Here is a 12857-nt window from a genome sequence, read left to right as displayed (position 1 = left end):
GTGCCTGTAAATTGTTCCTGTCTTAAAGATGAACTGAACTGAAAAAAATCGACGATGAAAACGTGTTGTTTATGACAATTAAAAGTAAATTACACTAAACATTTTAATAAAAAATATTAATATAGCTTTTTATAAGCAACGCAAAATTGCGCTTGTTAGCGCTGGCAATTTCGATGACGTCACTGGCATGGTAGGACCCGCGGAGCACCATAAACAACAGCTGCAGGTCCTGTATACACAGACGAAAATGAGCACTTTTAACGGCATGGATTACGCATTTGAGCCCGTGAGGGACAGGCCGGTGGTGTCTGACTACCACCACATGGAGGACGATCAGTTTTAGGCTTCACTTACAGTACAGGATCGTTTGGGGAGAAGTGATTGTGGGCGCGAGCGCTGTGGAGTATGCATAGCCTACTGCACAGGAGTCGATCTGTTGCAGAGAGGTCAACCTGGAACATTTATTGATCGGCGAAAAATGCATCACCATGCACCGTTCATTTCGGATGCTGTTCGGTGAGAGAAACGTGTTGGAGGAGGCTACGCTGTCTATGGATGTCCGAGCTGAGACGCGAGCGCCCCATCAGTAGCAGGGTATTTTACGAATAGGCGACTAGGCTGGGCTAACTTGTTATACTTTTTTCAGACTGTTTAGATTAACAGCGTACTGGCAGTTCATTCTATGGGCGAGGGTGCATTTAGAAAGGAGAATCCCATCCTTTACCGTGAACTATACATCAGGGATATTTTCCCCTCAGCCGAATATCAAGGATTCGTGTAACGTTAACGTGATATGTTGAACTTGTAACTTGTGTAAATAAAACATTTAATGCAGACATTGTCAGACGTTTCATGTACTCATTGACGAAAGTACATATCTCTAGATAGTGTGTCGCTAAAAATTCTGTTTCTTCAGCCATGTCAGCGCGCCTTAGACTGTTTACAAGCTACAGCTGTTCTGCTGGTGCGGGTAGGCAGCGGAGTGGCTTACCATGCCAGTGACGCAGTCGAACGTTGAAATCCAACATGGCGGCGCCCGTGTAACAAAAACAACACTTTCAATGTACCATTTTATCCCTTTTAACAAATTATGCCATTTTAAAAATTGTACCAATGATAATTAATAAAATACATCTGTTATGTCACCTTTTTTCAAATTTCAGTTCAGTTCATCTTTAAGGATTGTCCCACAGGTGAATGTGCAATTACTGAAGCATGACGAACCTTTCCAATAAAGATCTGTAAAGCTTATTGTAATTTACTCAATTGTCTTTGAAATAAACTATCCTGAGAAAGGGACCTCTTTGTTGTTGTTGTTTAGTTAATGTACTAGGTGAGTTGTGATGATGTTAAAGCATTAAAAACCCCAGAGGTTTCCAAACTCTGATTACAGTATATGCAATGATTATCGGAGCCAGTCGCCTACATATATATATATATATATATATGCAGAAAAGATGATTAAGACACAAAAGATGTGTTTATGTTTATTTCAACTCAAGGGAACTCGCACTGCGTCGATGACGAACCCCCTCCATGTGAACTGTTGTCTGAAATCAATCACGACAATCGAATTTGATCAGCGAGAGACTACTAGTGCGACCCAGAAGTATAAAAGGGCCGCCTAGAGAACATGTAATCCTCTCCGTCTTCAGGGACTGTCTTTTCTTGTCTGATTTTCAATCACCTGAAAAAGGTAAGAACATTTATGGCAAGTGACAAGCATTTCAGGAAGTGTGTGGATCCGTGTCTTAGGTTTCTGACACCTGATGACACACAACTTGTGCGTTTATTGTTTGGGCGAAGAGCACGCATGATCAGCTCTTGAGATAGCCTGGGCAAACCCAGACAACTTCCGGCAAAATTTAGATTTGCTCTTAAAGTTAGTCTGGCAAAGAGCTCATTCAAGCCCATTTCCAATCCGTTGAAATCGCGGCACCAATCAGAAGCGTTGGGGCGTACTTTACACGATGACGACAGCGCTGGGATTCTGAAGCAGATTTGGGAGGGGGCACGAGGGAAGAAGCCGTTCGTGGCAGGCTGGATGAGCGTTTTCTTTCTGGCCATAACTCCCTAGCTCCCGTGAGCCTTCTGCTGTCTGCATATGCGGCAGCGGGTCAGGCTGGGGCGATGTCTGTGTTACAGGCACACCAAGCCGACCTGCTGAAGGATTTGGACCAAGGGCAGGGTCTCTCCCCTCACGCAGTGGACAGATCTGGCTCTCCGGGCCACCAGACAAACCGCTGCCTCGATTGGTAGGTCGATGATGGCCACAAATCTGGAGCCAATCTTGGTCACCCAGTGAAATGTACAGGTTAGCTTCTTTGAGGAAGAGGAACTCATAGAGGAATCTCTAGTGAGGGCACCATGCACGTGAGCTTCAAACAGGTTTTGTTCAGCGTGGGATGGCTTCGTCTCCTGAGGCCACTGCTTTGGATAAGCTAGACCAGCCAAGCATCGGCCCTCATCGGTCCACCTGGATGACCACCTTGTGTTTGTGTAGCAGGTCTCCTCTCACTTCAGAGGGTTGTTATGAGACTATAGAACTTCAGTGAAGTAGCGTTGAACTTCAGACATAGGTTATTCAAGTGCCATCTCCACAAGGGCTGCCTTAGGCATGTGTACTGTTGGAGATGATCTGCTAGAAGCTTTTTGTCCTGAGTCCCTCAGTATCTGAGTGTAGGCTCTTTAGGTTTAGATCATCTACAGCTGATCTCTGTAAGGTCTAGGTTTTTCCTAGTAATGGCCTCCTCTTTTTACAAGAGTTGTGAAGCCTAGGCATTAGGTGATAATGCTAGTGGATGTTAAGGGCAGAATAAATTGGAGCATAGGTAAGCTTCCCATGCAGGTATATTCTGGACATTATCAGGACCTCTCTCTCTGGGAAGAGAGAGTTGTAAGCAGTTATGCTCAGGTCTCCGCTTTCAGAACTGCATATTGTAGCTAGAATTTCCCAGCTAGTCTTTAGGTTGGTTATAATGGCCCATTGAATTAGTTTTAAGTCATAAGGTGATAATGTTGTTGGCCTCATAGTTGAGGCCTCCATTTTCCTTGGGCTTAGTGTTTTTTTGGCTACCCACAGCTATTTACCCTGCCCTAAATCCAACGTATTGCCCGGTGTCTGACTACGGTGTATTTGTTTCGGATGCTGGTCACTCCACAGGAGGGTAGTACACGTCAGTTGCCTTTTCCCAGCTGTGTTCCTTTCAATTCAATGGATTTAAGGGGGATTTAAGCCATGGCCCAGCCGAGAAACCAAGACAGCCTCAACTAAAATCATACTCACGTCGTTCTTTTGGATCTCGGGGGCAGCTAGCATCCAGGAGTTTTAGTTACTCGTGGTTCAAACAGTACCAGTGTCTTGAATATTCAGTGTCAAAAGACACCGCTTTTTGTTTTGCCTGTCATCATTTTTTTTTACAGTGTGCATGGATCTGGTGGTCACTCAGAAAAGTGCTTTACCCAGGTAGGGTTTAAAAACTGGAGAAAAGGAGGAGAGAAACTGGCACAACACAATGGCAGCACTTCTCACAAAGTGGCAATGGAAGGGTGGTGTGAATTTAAGGAGAGTGAGAAAAACGGATCTAAGATTTTGGCGCACCTCCATGACAACGGACATAAGAAAATTGTTAAAGAAAACAGGATCTACATGCGAGCCGTTATTGAGTCACTGCGCTTCACAGTCAAACCATTGGTCAGAGAGGCCACCGAGAGAATGAACAGTCCACTAACAGAGGTCATTTCCTTCAAATGTTACATCTGCTGGGGAAGTTTGAAGGCACTGTATCCAAAAAATTATCTAGTGGGCTTGGTAATAAAAAATATGTCCATCATGACACTCAGAACGAGTTAATTGAGATAATGGCCAGCATTTTGAGAGAACAAGTTCGTAATGAAGTTAAACTTGGAGAGCACTTTACTTTGATGGTGGATGAAACAAAAGATGTGAGCAAAACAGAGCAGATATCTATTGTTCTGCGCTACATACACAATGATGACATTCATTAAGAGTTTCTTGATTTTGTTCCAGCAGATGGTTTGGATGCAGAGTCTTTACTTGTGACAGTGAAAGGGGCATTGGCTAAATTCAATATAGACAAAAATGCATGCGTTGAACAATGTTACGACGGGGCATCTGTAATGTCTGGCTGCAACAACGGTGTTCAGGAAACATTTCGCAGAGAAGTCCCACATACAGTGTACATCCACTGCCATGCACACAGATTAAATCTGGTTTTAGTTGACTGTGTCCATAATGTAAAACCAGTTGCTGACTACTTTGCCACAGTTTAAGTACTTTACAACTTTTTTTCTGGTTCAGTAACTCACAAAGTGTTCATGACAGAACTTGAGCCCACTAAAAGAGCTGTGGAATTAAAACTTCTGTCAGATACCAGATGGGCATGTCAGTACAGTCTTTGGGCAATAAAGCAAACCCTCCCTAGCATCTTAGCCAGGCTTAGATCACTAAATGGCTTGATTGTTGCACAGTTTGTTTTGCAAATCTACAAGCCTGAGAACATATTTGAGCTCACAAAAACTTTATCTGACCAACTACAGGCCACAGATTTAGATTTTCCATCCGCCATTGATCTGGTCTTGGCACTGGTTGACGCACTAAAAGAAGAACGCAATGGTGAAACTTGGACCCATCTGTGGCAGGGCGCCAGTGACGTGTGTGAGAGAGTGGGCAAAAAGAAAAATAATACAGCCCTCCCACCTGCAGCAGTTTCATGTCAGCAGTAGCCACACAAGGAAAAAGATACTGCAAACACCAGAAGACTACAAAATCCACTGTTTTTTCCCAGTACTTGACCGTTTAGTTAGTGAATTTAATAGGCGTTTCTCTGCTGACAGTTGCTACATCATGAAAGGAGTTGCAGCTATTAATCCCAAACACAAGACCTTCCTGCACCAAGATGCCCTTCAACCCATGGCTAGGCACTATGGCATATTAGAAGGCAACCTTTCAGCAGAACAACATCAACTGAAAAGCCTCATTGACAGAAAAAAACTAAATGGGGTCTCTCTCAACAGCACGCACGACTTGCTGATTCTATTGAGGCTATACAAGGAGGCTTTCATTGATTTATACAAACTTGTGTGCATCTGCCTGTATCAACAGCTGCTTGTGAGAGGAGCTTTTCCTGCTTACAAAAGTGAGAAGGAAAACAAAAGTTTTCCTCACTGCTATACGCTATGGGGATGGAGGCAGAAACAATATTCGCCTCGTTTCGGTTCGCAGAGGCGGCCCATTCCAGCGATTACCAGCAGGTAGTGGACAAGTTTAATGAACACTTCATACCGCGCAGAAATATAATACATGAACGTGCAGTCTTTCACCAGCGGTCGCAAAAGACTGGTGAATTAGTCGAAGCTTTTGTTAGAGGACTGTATGAGCCGGCAGAGCATTGTGAATTCGGAGCACAGAAAGACGAACACATTCGCGACAGACTGGTCATTGGAATAGCCGATCGTGGCGTGTCACAAAGACTTCAGATGGAAAGTGATTTGACACTTGAGAAAGCGGTGCAGATGGCACGACAGGCAGAGCTCGCAAAAACGCAAAATTCGGCAGTGGCGATGTCTGTTGAAGTGGCAGCGTTGCAGCAGCGGCATAGAGGTAAACACCGTGAAACTGGTAAGAGAATAAACAAGAAGGGACAGCACGGGGATAAACAAACAGAAGATAAACTGTGTTCACGTTGCAATAGACGTCATGGGCCACGTGACTGCCCGGCATATAATAAGCAATGCCGTAAATGCAGTAAACTCGGACACTTCGCTGCTGTCTGCCAAAGCAAGGCTGTGAGAGCGATACAAGTGCAATACAGCGATAATGATGATGACTGTGAAGCATACTTTCTGGGCTGTATTGAGAAAAGTGATTCAGAGTCTGACTGGCTGGTGAGTCTTCCTGTGTGTGGTAAAACAGTAACCTTTAAAATCGACACGGGGGCTGATATCACGATTATGTCCAATGACACTTACCAAAGTCTGCCACAGCGCCCTCCGTTGAACAAAACTGCAATACAGCTTAACAGTCCCGGTGGCAATGTGAAAGCAATAGGACATTTTTTGCTGAGACTGAAAGAAATGCAGCTCGTCACCAATTTTGGATTTATGTAGTCAATGGAAATTATTCAAATAACCTTCTCAGCAGGAGTGCGGCCTGTGCTATGAGACTGGTAGCCAGAGCAGACCACATTCGGGCAGAAGTATTCGGGGAAATTGGCTGTCTGAACTGCAAGCGGATAAAAATTGAATTGAAGTCAAATGTACAACCCTATACTTTAACAACACCACGCAGGGTGCCTTTTCCATTGATCCAGAAGGTTGATGAGGAGCTACAACGAATGCAGTCCATGCAGATAATACGCAAAGTTACACAACCCACTGACTGGTGCGCTCCTATGGTCCCAGTAGTCAAGAAAAATGGCAAAGTCAGGATATGTGTAGACAGTAAAAAGAGAAAAATTCATGCTGCCTACCCTGGAGGATGTTGCTGTTAAGCTGTCAGGGGCTAAAGTGTTCTCAACGCTTGACGCATCATCTGGATTCTGGCAAATCCCATTGGACTGCAATAGTTCAATGCTTACGATGTTTATCACTCCAAGAGGCAGATTTGTATTCTAGAGACATTGAAATTGCCCAGTTACACTCCACTAGCAGCCGCAGTGTGATCACCTTCCTAAAGGGGATGTTCGCAAGATGGGGAATTCCAAGGGAACTACACTCTGATAAAGGTACTCAGTTCAGCAGCATAGACTTTGCAGACTTTTGTAAGGACTGGGGCATCCAGCACACTACTAGCAGCCCCCACTACCCACAGTCCAATGGGGCTGTTGAGCGGGCTGTTAAAACAGCAAAGCATATCCTTCGCCAACCCGAGCCTCACTTGACACTCTTGAGCTACAGGGCAACTCCAATTGCAGCTACCGGTGCAAGCCCTGCTCAGCTAATGTTGGGACGCCAAATTCGCACTACATTGCCTGTTCTTGAGAAAAATTTGCGACCATGTCTTATCAGTCTTGACAGAGTGGCTGAGAAGGACAAACAAGCCAAAGCCATTCAGTCCGGATGCTTTCCCACCTAAACCCTGGAGATTAAGTTCTCTTGAGGTTGGATGGGGAGAAAAAATGGTCCACATCAGGTATGGTGGTGAAGCAGACAAAGGAGCCACGTTCCTATCTGGTGCAGACACAAAGTGGAACTGTTCTGAGACGTAACAGGCGTCACTTACAGAAAGTGGGGCCCACAGGAACGGATTCTGCAAAGACTGATATGGACAGTTTTTCACAACCCCCACTAAAGCAGAAACCGCATGAGAAATCCACATCTATCATGAATGCGGAGCAAGTTCCACCGGACCCTGTTCCTGGTCCGAAAATGACATCTAGTGGAAGGGTAATTAAACTGCCAGTTCGGTACAGAGACTAGTAGTGGATCATATCCCTTATTTGTTTGAAGAGTTGTTTATGGTATAATATGGGACATGTTATTGTTGAGGGAAAGGTATTTTCCAGTAGTAGTTAGTAACAGTTTTTATTCATGTGTCTCAAATATTTTGAAGGTAAACTGACTGGAATGTCATTCTAATTTGATTGTCTTAATAAGTGTTACTTCTCTGTTGTAATGGGTGTTATGTTGTTTAAAGGGGATATGTGTTGGGATGTTTAATACCACATTACCCATAAGGCTTTGGGGAGTGTATGACGTAAGGTGTGCGACTGGAGTGGGGAGTTGTCTGTTGAATAAGGAGTGTATTGCACATGGTGTTGAGTGAGCTGTTGCTCTCAATAAATCATCATAATACAAGATATACCTCGTGTGAGTGTATATGTGGCAATCGCTTTGCAGCTAATCATAACAACAGGCGAATTGTTCTCTTTTAAGTGATAAGTACACTCTTTACATTCTATTTTAACAGGTTTAAATTGTACAGTATAATGTGCTATAAATACAGTTGTTGCAGGAAATCACACCTGTGGAGAAAAGAAGACAGGAGGAGACTGGACAAAAGACGAGCAGAGAAGATGACAGGCAGCGACTGGAGAGTACAAGGGTTAGTTCGGTATTTTACACTTAAAGCCCTGTTTTAAGATCGTTTCTGATGAAATTGAAAGGTTGAGACTGAAATCTTAAGTCTTTGTAAACGTCTCAGGTTACGACTGTAACCTATGTTCCCTGAGAACAGGGAACGAGACAATACGTCGAATGACGCAATGGGGAACGCCTCAGGCGTGACAGGTGTCTGAAATCAAATATCAACTCAAGTAATCAGGTTGACCGGCGACAGCCCGTGCATCATCAGCTTGAATGATGAGCGCGTCAATCTGGATGTATAAGAAGGGCGCCTTGAAACCGTGACAACATCCTATCGTCTGAAGGGACTGTTGCAGGCAGGCCCCGAGGCATGGCAACGAGACGTATTGTCTCGTTCCCTGTTCTCAGGGAACATAGGTTACAGTCGTAACCTGAGACGTTCCCTTTCGAAGGGAACTCAACAATACGTCGAATGACGCAATGGGGAACGAAATACCCACTCCGCCATGCTGAGGGGAGTGCATGCCGAAAAGGCAGTGACAACTGTCAGAACCAGTAATTCCAAGGAACACTGAAACCACTCACCCTATGTTACATTGGGCTGTCAGTGACAGCACTCCCTACCGGTCATAGCCCAAGCTAATGAACCAAGAAAAACCAGAACGTAATAACGTGGGTAAATCTGGGCCAGCTCAAAGGCTTTAGGACCACAACTTCAAAATAGAAGGGGTCCCTTCTAGGGAGTGTGGCTAGGGGGCCAAAGGGACCCCCAGCCAGTCACTATTCAGGAGAACACTCCTCCTAAAATGCCCCCAGGCTGGCCTGGTGATCTGTACTAAGACACACAGTCTGGCCATAGCCTGTCTGTCCAAGACAGAGCCTCTGGAAATTGCCTAGGAAAGGCATCCAAAAACTGACGGCCCACGAAGCTGGCAGAAACCATCGAGTTTCGGATCACAGAGACGGGATCCCCCGGAGAGTGTGACTCAACCTCAAAACAACGGGAATCGTACACTCAATCCACGAGTTTCCACCTAGTGCTCACCTCTGAGCACTGAGGAAGTAAGAGAGGGATCAAAATCAGGAAGGTCAATGAGACCTAAGACCTGATGACCCCCTGTGTGGGGAGCTCCGATACATGAGGGCTCATGTCAGGAAGGCCGTACATTGTGCGGCCTGAAACCCAACGACCACAGCATGTGGAAGCTCATCCTTCAGGAAAGCCAGAAGCTAGAAACCTGACAGACCCACAATGTGGGGCTACCTCGAAAAAGGTCTAATGAGACCTAAAACCACCAGTTGTGGGAGATAGCTTGAACAAGGGAAGTGCCTGTCGTAATGTATTGCGACAAAGACACATCTAGAGTGGGACCCAAGGTGAAGAACCGGAGTCTGAACCACATAAGAAGGGACCGAAGCAAGCCGCGCGTGACCCTCACCATTATAAATGGATTTTAAAAAGTGCACAAGACATCTCGTCGAGTGACTTACCACAATAATAGGTGAAGTATGGGTTTGTGTACTTCACTCTGAATTCAGGAAGGCCTGTTGAGGCCTGTAACCTGGCGACCACAGTGTGTGGGAGCTCATGGCCAGGAAGGCCTGGTAAGGCCTGTAACCTGGTGACCACAGTATGTGGGAGCTCATAACCTGGCGACCACAGTATGTGGGAGCTCATAATCAGGAAGGCCTAGTGAGGCCTGTAACCTGGCGACCACAGTGTGTGGGAGCTCGTGACCAGGAAGGCCTGGTAAGGCCTGTAACCTGGCGACCACCTCCGGTGGGAGCTCGTACTCAGGAAGGTCAGTGAGACCTAGCCTGGTGTACCTGAAAAACCACACCAAGTGGGAGCTACTTCCAGAAGTTAGCTCTTAAGAACTCTTAAAGTGGGACCCAAGGAAAGACTGGGGTCTGAGCCACATAAGAAGGGACCGAAGCATACCGCGCGTGACCCTCACCATAAGAAATGGATTTTAAAAAATGCACAAGACATCTCGTCGGGTGACTTACCACAATAATAGGTGAAGTATGGGTTTGTGTACTTCACTCTGAATTCAGGAAGGCCTGGTGAGGCCTGTAACCCAGCAACCACAATATGTGGGAGCTCATAACCAGGAAGGCCTGTTGAGGCCTGTAACCTGGCGACCACAGTGTGTGGGAGTTCATGACCAGGAAGGCCTGGTAAGGCCTGTAACCTGGCGACCACATTGGGTGGGAGCTCGTACTCAGGAAGGTCAGTGAGACCCAGCCTGGTGACCACAACCTGTGGGAGCTTACTCCACCAAGTGGAAGCTACTTCTTCCAGAAGTTAGCCAGAGAAGGGCGTCCCTGTAGCCTACTTAAGTGACAGGACGCCTCTTAAAGTGGGACCCAAGGGAAGACCGGGGTCTGAGCCACATAAGAAGGGACCGAAGCATACCGCGCGTGACCCTTACCATACGAAATGGATTTTAGAAAGTACACAAGACATCCTGTCATGTGATTTACCACAATAATAGGTGAAGTATGGGTTCGTGTACTTCACTCTGAATTCAGGAAGGCCGAATTTGAGGCCTGTAACCTGGCAGCCACAACAAGTGGGAACCCATAATCAGGAAGGCCTGACAAGGCCTAACACCCGATAGTCCCAATGCATGGGGAGCTCACATTCAAGAAGGCCGCTGAGGCCTGCAGCCTGACATGTGAAGACTCACCACTACAACTTAGCGACCACGAAAGTGGGGGTTTCACATTCAGGAAGGCCTGGTGAAGCCTGCAACCTGATATGTGACAACTCATTACCAGGAAGGCCAATGAAGCCTGAAGCCTGGTGACCACAGAGTGGAAGCAAAGTGCTCTGGAAAGGTGGTGAGGCTGTAGTCTGGCTACCACAGCATGTGGGAGCCCACATTCAGGAAGGTTGGGTGAGGCCTGTAAACTGACTACCACAGTATGTGGGAACTCATAACCAGGAAGGCCCCTTTGAAGCCTGTAACCTAGCGACCACAATGTGTGGGAGCTCATAACCAGGAAGGCCTGGTGAGGCCTGTAACCTGGCAACCACAGTATGTGGGAGCTCATAACCAGGAAGGCCTGGTGAGGCCTGTAACCTAGCGACCACAATGTGTGGGAGCTCATAACCAGGAAGGCCTGGTGAGGCCTTTAACCTGGCGACCACAGTATGTGAGAGCTCGTATCCTGGTGACCACACTATGTGGGAGCTCATAACCAGGAAGGCCTGGTGAAGCCTGTAACCCAGCGACCACAGCATGTGGGAGCTCATAACCAGGAAGGCCTGGTAAGGCCTGTAACCTGGCGACCACAATAAGTGGGAGCTCAAAACCAGGAAGGCCTGGTGAGGCGTGTAACCCGGCAACCACAGTATGTGGGAGCTATAACCAAGAAGGCCCCTTTGAGGCCTGTAACGTAGCGACTACAATGTGTGGGAGCTCATAACCAGGAAGGCCTAGTGAGGCCTGTAACCTGGCGACCACAGTATGTGGGAGCTCATAACCAAGAAGGCCTGGTGAGGCCTGTAACCTGGCGACCACAGTATGTGGGAGCTCATAACCAGGAAGGCCTGGTGAGGCCTGTAACCTGGCGACCACAGTATGTGGGAGCTCATAACCAGGAAGGCCTGGTGAGGCCTGTAACCTGGCGACCACAGTATGTGGGAGCTCATAACCAGGAAGGCCTGGTGAGGCCTGTAACCTGGCGACCACAATCAGTGGGAGCTCATAACCAGGAAGGCCTGGTGAGGCCTGTAACCCGGCAACCACAGTATGTGGGAGCTCCCACAGATGTCTCTCCGTGGCCACCATAGCACCGACGGAACAGCAGATTGCTTGGTGGCCCGGAGTCCCGCAGCAGATCAGTCTGGTAGGACCACAAGGGCGTGCCGAACCGCACCTGCCTGACCTGCTGCCGTGTACGCTCTGTCATTCAAGCATGAAGATGTCTTGAGCAGCTTGGATGACAGGGTCAGAGCTCTTAGTGAAGAGGACCAACCAGAGACGAGATAGTTACCCAACGTCTCGTCTACTGGCGGCATCGACACATATCCGTGCTCCACGGCTCCCTCCACAGCAGCGAAACTAACCCGCTGATGCAGATAGAGACGTGAGGAGAACGGATTCTTCCATATGCTCTCGATCCCAGCGTTTAGATCAGAAAGGAATGGAAGGCTCATCCGGGCTGGTGGCTTATGGGTGGGGAGGAACCAGCCATCCAAAATACCATGAGCGGGTTCCTCCCAGACACGCCTCCACTGCAACTGCAATCTGTCTGTGGCGCGCCCCATAATGTCAACCAGCTCAGCGTACACTGGGCAGGAGGGCTGAAATGGTTCGGTCTCAACCAAACTGACATCCTTTTCTATATATATATATATATATACTGTATATATATATACATATATTACAGCCAACTCCTGCCCTGCCCGAAGAGAACAGTTACAGATTCACCAAAGAGAGAGAGCGCTCATTTTCTCTCTTCTTAGATGTTCAACATTAATCTGTAACTCACCCTCGTCAGCTGGTAGATCATCCGCGAGGTTAACGCCCCTCTCCCGATAATCTGCCAGCTCCATCTGAAAGCTCCACGAGCTCAACCGCCACTGAGCCTCAGCCCGAGCGGGAACCGGAACCGCGGGGTTCAGATGCCGCGCCTACTTCCCTCGAGAAGTGGGTCAGATGAGAGCAGAGAGTTCTGAAAGGAAAACTCTCAGTTCGCGCAAAAAACTCCCTCGAGAGCTTCCCGCGCATGCTCTTCTCTCAGGCAGAACACGCACAGATCGTGTGAATCCTCCGGTGTCAAATATCTGGACACAAGTC

The sequence above is a fragment of the Pimephales promelas genome, chromosome 3, assembly GCF_988280905.1.
Source record: "Pimephales promelas chromosome 3, fPimPro1.hap1.1, whole genome shotgun sequence".
Classification (NCBI taxonomy): Eukaryota; Metazoa; Chordata; class Actinopteri; order Cypriniformes; family Leuciscidae; genus Pimephales; species Pimephales promelas.
The sequence above is the reverse complement of the archived record's forward strand: the minus strand, read 5'-3'. Positions refer to the sequence as shown.